The sequence below is a fragment of the Micromys minutus genome (assembly GCF_963924665.1).
Source record: "Micromys minutus genome assembly, chromosome: 3".
In the NCBI taxonomy this organism is placed as follows: Eukaryota; Metazoa; Chordata; class Mammalia; order Rodentia; family Muridae; genus Micromys; species Micromys minutus.
The window spans coordinates 37,847,795-37,857,516 of record NC_137972.1 but is presented as its reverse complement, the minus strand read 5'-3'; the positions used below and the strand labels follow the sequence as shown (position 1 = coordinate 37,857,516).

Sequence of the window (9,722 nt, the reverse complement as noted above, 5' to 3'; positions counted from 1 at the left end):
GATGTATTCTGTTTCTTAAAGTTTACCAGATGTTGAGTAAGGCTTAGTCTGTCTTCAAAGAAATTCACTTTTCCTCCTCCTCACATCTGCCTTCTCCCCCTCCTCATTTTCCTCCTCTCCTCACCCTTTTCTCTTCCTCCTCCTACAAGGTACACACAATGTAACACAGCACAACAAAAATGAATGGGGGCTACTTTAAAAGGAATAGTTGACTGAAAATATTCCAAATTACTCCTTCACTTGCTGCATTAAATATAAGTGGTTCAGTGACTTAGAGCCAAGTTGGTAGTATGTAATATATGAACGGAGAAACACGTTTCAGGAACGGACAGGTGCGTGGAGGTAAGTGACTGAGAAAGGCAGAGAGTTTGCAAACATCTGGGCTGTTTACTAGGCCACAGCTCTATGCTCTGTGCTCTACACCTGGAAGGAAACCCAGACGATGGGGTGAAAGACCAGCTGGTGACTGTGGTTTGTGAGTTCCAAGCAGCCAGCCTCCCTCCTTGTCATCATCTAAGCCTCATGAAGAGATTCCTCTGAAAAGAAGGTTGTGATGAAGAAAAAGGCAGACAGCAAAAGCTCTTTTTGTTCCACCGTCTTGCTTTGTCCCGAGTGCCCCGCAGAGCACTGGGTAAAACAGGAGGCTACTCATGCAGCAGCGGTCTGCTAGTGACCAAGTCCTACACCCCTAGTCCTGCTTCTCTGGGTTGTTCCTACCTAAATGATCCTTGTTTTGAAACATGAACCTTGAAGTGCTCCATCTGGGCTGAAATCATCTTATCATACCCTGGGGTGGTAATAGATTGGAGAGAAAATCAAGTAGTTGATTTGCTTAAATCTGAACATATTCCCATAGGATAGGAAAGAAGAAAAGTTACAGGCTTCATTTGATTGGTGAAGTAAAAATGCTGGTTTAGTGACTAAGATCTGAAAAAAGTCTCAACTATCCTTTTCTTATGCACAATACCCTTTGTTCTCCTGGCTGGTTTGAAAATCACGGATAGTCTTAAGAAGATTATATTGAAATACATAGACTACTCATAGCCTGGAGACTATTGGCATGAAAGTTGCTAGGTTATTGCTAGGTTGTAAGCTAAATGTAAATTTTCAACAATTTATTGAAACAATTTTCTCCAATATAACTGCAGAAGTATTACAAAAGAGAACCCACTATCCATAAGTATTTCACATAGGGTTCTCCTCACAGCTTTTTAATGAGATTCTTACACAGAAATAAAGAAATGTGTAATCTTTTTAGGTTACATAATAGGTACGTTTTGAGACTGAGGTTCAAATACCATGAGAGGTAACTTTGTGAAATTCTAATCTAAATAAATCATTTCCCTAGAAGCTGCAAAACAGTTGATTTTTTAACTATACATATAAGTGATTTTTTTAAAAAAAAAAAAAAACATGGATTCCTGAATTCTTGGATAAAGTAGATGTTCAGGTAGGTGCAGTGGCATAGGCCTGCACTAGGAGGGGCAGGTGAACTGGGTGAGACCCCATCTCACACAACAGCGTGATAGCTTCCCGAGTCTCCGTAGACACCTGGATTTCATATCTGCTGGAATAATAGTGTAACAATAATAAGTCAGCAAGGCATTTCAAGGGTCTCAGTCCGGTTTGTCAGTCCTAGCACGTTAGGATAACAGTCTTACAGATGGGAGGCAGGAAGTCTTTGTGGTAAATCCTTGACTTTGCATGTTTCACAGGAAAATAATGTGTAGGAAATTAATAGCCCTTATGATTTTGGGATTGCAGACAATATTGACAATAAGACCATCAGGGATGGCACAGCTCCCGTTTCCATGTGGAAAAAAGCAGGAGAAACTAGTTTTTGCCTGTATCTTTTAAATGCATGCTAAGTGAATCCTCTACCACTGAGCTACAACTCCAGCCCAGTTTCTTTGCTGACTTAGATAACTTCAATGTTGCTCGCCTGGTGTGGTCACTGACACTTCATCCACGTTCCTTCTAGTCTCCAGGTGACTAAGTAGCAGACTTTTCTAAATTCTAGAGACCAGAAAACAAATGAAGAGCCTCCAATTAGTGATGTTTTCTCTTGGTGGAACAGGATGTCCTGGGTCTGGCTACAGGAAATGCCTTCCCTTTCTAAGCTTCAGGCCAACATATTCTCTTTCCTGTTTGTTTTTTTTTAAATTCCAGCTCTTTCTCATCTCAAGTAGGCTGTTGAGTGTCTGCAGGTTACCATTTCTCCTGGCAATTCTTGGATGTCTACGACCTCATGATTCAATAAGTGCTGAACACCCCTCTTTACCCAGTGCCCAAGTTAGAGCTACAAAAGATACAAAAGTGCTCATCTATAAAGATCTTATCTTGCCTCTAAGAACAAAAACCACAACAAAAGTTCAAACACAATATAGTCTTGTGGGTGTGCCTATGACTGGGTTTAGGACCATCCGTGCAAAAAAACCTCCAAGGACTGATGTTATTACCATTTGGAATATCTTTTATAATATTATATAAAAGAACTATGTCTTCTTTCTTCTGCCACAAATGGTTTCAAGATGACCAGAAAAGATGATCTGGTAACTACAGAGACAATATCATTTTCTCTTTACTGATATTTCTCATACCCAATGGTATCTGTCACGCCAGGTAAAAAAGAAGTTATCCCCAAGATAGAACAAATACGGTCATATGAGTATCAGCTATGCTGTCTTGCCATTTAGGGGGGACTTGGAGAAGCTATTAATTAAAGCATTCAAGGTTCACTGTGACAGTCATGGCTGGACTTTGTGCCTAGAAGAAATTAAGAATTTGTGTTCCAACAAGCTGACACTTGGTTTGCGGCCAACCATGGTTTCAGGGTGAACTGCTATATTTTCCTGGCCTTGGTGCTCATGCTTTTGTTTTGGTAAAGCTCAGGCAAGGTTTGAAAGCTCTCTCATGTCCTGTAACTCAATAACCCATTGGGCTGATGAGGCAAGGATTAGTCGAATTATTCTCTCCACAAACACACACCTTGGATATTACTGGTGCAGCTGGCTGTCAACCTTGCTTTTTCCGGATCCCGATTTTCTTGGCACAACTTGCTTTCTTTAGTAGGAGGGGACCTGAGGGTGGGCTTCTCAGCAGATGAATTTAGAATTTAGTCCAATTCTGCAGCCGTGTACTGCTGACAAAAACTGTTTCTATTTGCGGGGTTTCCCTGGAGGAAGCTGCTGTGCTAGTTTTGGACTTTCTTCAGACAAAGTCTATAATACTGTCCTGACTGCAAAGTCCTCTAACTTCCCTGCGTGGGCATTTCAAGGGTAAAGTTACATGTGGGTACCTTTATGGCAGATTATCAATTCTTTTTCCTAGGCACATGTATGGTAGGTGTTTATGTATACATCTTTACATATGTATAGGGCATATACATATGTTCATGGCACATATGTATGTACAAGCATGTCAAGACCCAAAGGTCGTATTGTGCATCTTCGATCATGTTCCTTTATATTTAGTAAGCAGTGTTTCTCACTGTAACTCCAAACTCACCATTTCCAGCTAGTCTAGATTGCCTGCATGCTCTCAGGATATGAGGCCTCTGGAGTGTTGGAATTACAGCCCCACACCTGAGAGGCTTATCCGAGTTTTGTTTATCAGAACTCTGGTCTCCCTGTTTTTATAGTAAGGGTTCTGACCACTGAGATATCTGCTCAGCCCTGATCCTGATCACTTGGCACTGTTTATCTTAGGAATCTGATTCTCAGTTTTCTGGACTCGCACCATCCAATAGAATATAACAGGAGTTGCAGATCAAAGTTTTTAGTCAATTTTAAAAGTAAAAATCAGGGAGAGTCATTTCAAGTGTGCGATCCAACATATCTGAAGCCTTGTGTTTGAAACTCACTGTGTGTCTTATAAGTACTTCACATCTTCCTTAGAGCTAGCTGCATCTTCAGTGCCTAAATGGTACTAGCTACCGGATTGGAGATGTAGGTTTAGAAGACTTCTTCCCAAGAAAATGTATAACTGAGAAACAGCAGCTCATAAAGGACTATGAACCACTCACTGTGGCATTCATCACTGTTAGCATCGCCACATACCAACTGCCCATCACAAAGAGTCTCTTTGGGTCGTAGTAGAATTAGCAAAAGTTCGTTGCTGTGATCTGGCGGCTTCCAGAACTTGCCAGATGTTGAACAAGCACCATGTGCACACACTGACCAAGAAAACGGATCTAAGCAGCTAAAAGGCTCAAGTGCTCAGAGAGATATGCTTCTGTATGCCTTCTGTATGCTCAGCACACCTTCCATTACAAGTTTGCAGGAAACTTTTCTTCCAGTTCTGCAAAAAATGTGCAGACAGAAGAGTCGAGAGGACTTGCGTAAACAAATGTAAGACATGATCTCACTGAAACTTGTGGTTGGGGAGGGAAGACCATGGATAAAGTAGACAAAGGGCTTGCGTCTACCGTGTGGTAATGATGAGAATGAGCTACCTGGCCAAGTATGCTTTTGGAAATCCATGTTAGAAGACCATGAAGCAACCCCTCTCCTCCTTCCCCAGTTATATTATCGTGGGCTGATTTATTGAAATTGCTTGAAAGTTAGTGTCAAAGGGCCTTGGAAAGTGGAACAGGTTGTTTTTATTGGGGACAGGAGAAACAGCAGATAGGAAAGGTGCAGATTCCTCTGTAGTGGCAAGTTGGGGATTTTTCCTGAGGACAAAGGAGGGCAGGCAGCTTGAAGCATCAGACACTAGACTTCCAAGATTGCCACCGGTGCCTTTTGGAAATAACTTAACCCTGCATGCCTTTAGCTTCAAATGGGCTATTGATGAACCGATCTACTTAAAGAGCTTAGAAACAATGTCTGGGACAGAACTCGCACCCAGGAGATGTCCATATTGTTAGTTTGAGCACCAAATATGCCAACAATTCTTAGCTATTTTGCCCTCTATTGTTCTTAAAGTTTCATGAGGCTTCAGGCTGCTGAATCATATATAGGACAAAGGAACAGGCACCTACTAACGAGTATTGAATCCCTCTCTAGATGGCAAAACTGGGGTAAAGAGATGACAGTGATTTGCCTAAGGGTTTAGAGGCTGCTGCTAAATTGGAAGCCCTTTAGGAAGTGGTGATGGAGGTCCCGAAGGGCAAGCGGTTAGTATAGGTACAGGATGGAGTTGCAATGGGAGACCGAAGTTAATCTGGTTTTTCCTGGTCCTTAGCTTTGTACCTGCAGCGCAGAGATAGATAAACTCAGAATTGGTAAAACTCAACAGCATGATGTTCAGAAAGAGCATGTAGGCTGAGCTCTGTAAAATCATTTGTTTTCATTACACGGATTACTGTTAGTAGGTCTTTAACAGTAGCAGACAGACCCCATTTAGGATGTTATGATATATTTTGGTGTGCTCTCATATCCTGGCACAGTGCCTGGCCTGGCACCCAGATGACACCCGGGGAACGTTTGTGGAATGAATGCGTACAGTGGTTCGGAGGGTGGGATGGGGAAGGAGGTAGTAGCATAACTTTGTCTAGGCAAAGCTCTTCTTCCAAAAGCCAAAGTTCTAAGCACTTTGCTGCCTGGAGCCCAGAAGCTGGGGTTGAAGACTTGCAGCACGCCTCGCCTGGACGCACACATCTTAGTATGGGCAGCTTTCTCCGAAGCCCTTATTTTTCTGGTTTGCGGTTTATTTACTTTAGCGTTTACAGATTCCAGGAGCAAAGGAGTCCTAGAAGCGGGGTCAGGACCGAGGTCGCGGTTTGTATTTCTTTTCCTGCTTCATGATCACAACATCACCAAGTCACAACATGGTTCCTTTATTTTCTCACTCGAGAGGGTTGCGTTTCTTTTACCTCCCACCGTGCGACGAAAGACAGACAGGGCTCGGATTCAGAAGAGACTCTCACACTATTACCCCCGCGTCCTCGACCGCAGGGACCACCCCATTTCCAGACTTAGTTTTTCATGCAGACACTTGCAGGGTCCAATAAAGAACTAGAACAGATTTAATAAAGACAAACTTGCTTTTTTAATCCTTGACCGCAAAACACTGGCGTTTTTGTGCCTCGGATTTCTGAAATTCTTGGCTCCAGGACACAGGACGCGCGGGGGTGGGTAAATAGCTTGTAAAAACTTCCCAAAGCAGTAATCCGAGCTCTTCCTCTCTCCCTCTGGCCTCTAGTGACAGCTGACTTTAGGACAGGGAAGATAGTACAGTCAAAAGAGAAAGGTTCACAGGGGTAAGAGATACCCTGTGATACTGCCAAAGCTGGGGAGTTCGATGTTCAGACACAGGTTCGCAACCCGAGCCTTCCCGCTGGGCGCCCCTCCCCCCGCCTTGGTCAGCGCGCGGGAGTCTATTTAGAACCCAGCCCCGGAGCCCAAGGCATTCTGGGACTTGTAGTCTCTCTGCGCAGCCCCAGGCGCCGGCACGACCTGGGACCCGGACTACATTGCCCAGGGAGCTTCCTGGCCTATATAAGCGGCCGGGAGCCGCTTCAAAGTGCAGTAACCATGTGGATGTTCTGCTGAAGCTTTTCCTCAAGCCTGCCGGGGTGGGAGGAGAGGAGGAGGTGGTGGTGGTGGAGGAGGTGGAGGCAGGGGGTGGAGAGAGAGAAAGCGCACGCCGAGAGGAGGTGTGGGTGTTCCGCTCCCATCCTAACGGAACGAGCTCCCTCTTCGCGGACATGGGATTGCCCAGCGGCTGCTAACCCCTCTCCTGGTCCTGATCCCTCAAACTGCGTGGCTCCCCGGTCGCCAAGGTAGCTGCTGGGGCCGGGCAGAGGGCGCGGGGAGTTGGCATTGGCTCCCGTGCGCAGAAGTTTTTGCCCTAACCACTGGGAGTTCTTGGTGGCTTTGCGTGCACTTGGCGTGTATTTTGGGGCTTCTTTCCTTGCGAGTAGTTTTGGGAGGCGGTCTGATTTTTTCTTTTTTCAGGCTTAAGTAACCCCAAATGTCCTCGACTCCAGTGACCGGTTTCAACCTCCTTCCCCGTATGAAATGGCATTCCCCCAAGTTGGAAACGGTTGGAGTGTCTGCAGGAAATAGTCCCCCCCGCCAGGGGTATTTAAGGGGGGGGGTGTCATATGAGTTTGCTCAAGGAAATAATCTTTCTAAAAATGTAGCTAGCCCTGTTGCGCTGCTCAGCTGGTAGGATAATGCATGCGTGGGGGCCCCGTGGGTTAAAAAAAAAAAAGGAAGAAAACCGGAGGTAGCAGGGGCGGGAGCGATGAGGGAAAAGTGTGGACGGAGCTCGTGCCCAATGAGGACGCGGGTTTCACATACTTGGCTTCCACGCGGGGAAACAAGTGCTTTGGGATCTCAACACTTCCCTTACTCCCCCTTCCACCCCCCACCCCCCGGCGTGTTCGAAGTTTTTGCGTGCCTGATGTTTCTGGTCAGCTACGGACGGGAAATAAGCATGCTGGGTTTGCTTTTATCTGGGGGCAAGAGATCCCTCCGACTTGGTTGCTAAATTTGGAGGTGGGGAGTGGGATTTGCAAGAAAAGCGGAGACTAAAACAGTCGAAACTTGGATTTGGGAACATTCTGATAGACCCTCGCGAGATCCCCTACTCAGTCTTCTTTCTTTGTAAATATTTAGGAGCTGACTACAAGGGAGCAGGATTTGCATCCTTAGCTGGGCATCCGTTGGCTACAGAGTCCCTGACCTGGGTCAGGTGAGTGTGGGAGCCGAGTGCTGTAGTCAGGAATGGTTTTTTGTCCTAAGCATTTTTAAGTCCTCTTGTAGGAGGCATAGAGGTAAAGTGAGGAAGAGAAAACTGTGGTCAAAATTGGCCATGGTCTTGGGTGAGTAAAGATCCAGTGACAGCTACTTTTGAAGGTTGCTTAGCATTGAATTGGAGGGGGAGGGGGTGTCTGTAAGCAACAACAATATGTAGTAAAATGGACTGTAAAGTAGGTGGTCCCTTACCAGTCTGAGAGGCGCCCTAAGCCCAGAACTTTTCTTCTGCCTAAGCAAAAGTGAGATACTCCTCCCTTTCACAAACTGTCACTGCATTCTGTTCTGTTGTGGACATGCACGTAACCAGAGTGGGCTGGGTTGCAAGAAATGGGAGTGATAGATTAAAAGAAGGAGAACTTCATAAAGGAAGTCGGAGCTTAAAGAATACCATGATAGCTTCCAGGGTTTCATTGGAGCCACCTGCATGTCAAGGAAGCCAGCTTCTCTTGCTTTGGTACCTCCTCCTGGATGAGGAACTGAGGACATCATTTTTGTCAATAAAATGGCCTTTGCCACAGCCCATTTCTAGAAAATAAAGCCTCTCACTAGGTACACAGATGCCCCTATAGTTTCATGTTTGTCCATCAATTTTTTTCTTCTAAAATGTCTGGGAACTGAGTAAACAACAGGTTAATAGGGGTGGGGAGCTGTGGGCAGCTGGTCCTTGGTAACTTCTTTAATGTCCTAAATATTTAGCTGTTCCCTGGGCTACAATCTTTGGGCTTTTCTAATTAGTGAGTAAAAGCCAGATACTTCATTATGGTAGTATGCTTTTGTTTCCTGTTGATAAGATCCTCAGGAGTACTGGTGGAGAGGGTAGCATTTGGATGGGGAGGCTAGTTCTGTGGACTAATGTCTGTGTTGATCAAAGAGGGGGTCAGTCTTCTCTTTGAAGCATGTTACAGAAAAGGTTAACTGGTCCACAGGCTCTTCTCTATCTTTTGCCAAAAAAGAATGAGACTGTACCATTAGGTTGTAGCAAGCCAGGTGCAGAGCTGTATATCACAGAAGGACCTTAGATGTGGGTAAAGAAACCGAGATACAGAGTCAAGTTGCTGGGCAGCCCAGGCAGTAATGTGCACCGCTTGTGTTTAAGTTTATGGAATACTGGGGAGAGAGAGAGATGCTAGGAAAAATAGTGAACACGTTGCTCTTAATGCTTTAACTCTCACGTATGTCTCGCCAACAATGTACCAGCTATACTTAGTTAGAAGGAAATGATACAGCCATTGGCAGGGGTAAAAAAAATGTAGATATTTGTAGGAGGATTTAATGTTGGGTTGACTTCACGTTGGGAAGCTTCGTGTGTTGAAAGCTTGAGTCAGGACAGTTAAGGAGGAAAACCAGAGGGAACCCAGTGACTCCGTGCAGTGTTAGGCCTTGCTCATATTTGCAGTCTTTTGGTGATTCACATCACGGCACCTGAGCAGGTTGAAAGGGTCAGGTGTCTCTACCTGAATAATTGGAAAGCCTAAACTGCTTCAGTTCTATCTGTGGAATGTTGGTAGCTTGTCCTGTGGCCTCTGGTTTGCCTGGTAGCTAGTTGTATGCAGTGTTTTTCTTTTCCATTTCTTTCTTCTCCATTTCTTTCAGTTGTGTGGATGTGTGCATGTTGAAAGTATAATCTGCTCTTTGACTAGATCAATCTGGGACAGAACATTCCATCAAGATTTCCTTCTGACCAAGCAGGGGGAGTTCTTTATGTTCCGAGAGCATCCCTCTGGCTTCTCCACCATGAAAGTCACCCATGGGTGAGGCACTGTCGCCCATTCAAACAAGGTGACTCTTTTTGCCTGCCTTCCTTAAAGAGCGAGAGGTGAAGAGGTGACTTAGAAGAGAAATAGGTTAATGTCACAAGAATGATCTGTTGACTTTGCCCTCAAAGTGTTTTCAGCTGCAAAAACACTAGACTGGGGGTGGGGGTGGGACGCTCTGGAACTAATTCAGTGGTGTGCAAGGAATGGACTTGAGAAAAACTCACATGGCTTTTTAGCTAATAATGACCTCATGGAATTT

At 45.0% G+C, this 9,722-nt stretch overlaps 1 protein-coding gene across 14 annotated transcripts in view; it reads left to right on the top strand.

Annotated features, from left to right (window-relative positions):
* Window positions 1-6,517: 6,517 nt before the first annotated feature.
* ITPR1 (inositol 1,4,5-trisphosphate receptor type 1) overlaps window positions 6,518-9,722 on the top strand; it is a 313,259-nt gene continuing 310,054 nt past the window's right edge. For all 14 annotated transcript variants that reach the window (XM_080913792.1, XM_080913793.1, XM_080913799.1 and 11 more), the window contains exons 1-2: window positions 6,518-6,724; window positions 7,566-7,641. The gene's annotated coding sequence lies outside the window, so the exon portion shown is untranslated. The remainder of the gene's footprint in view (window positions 6,725-7,565; window positions 7,642-9,722) is intronic.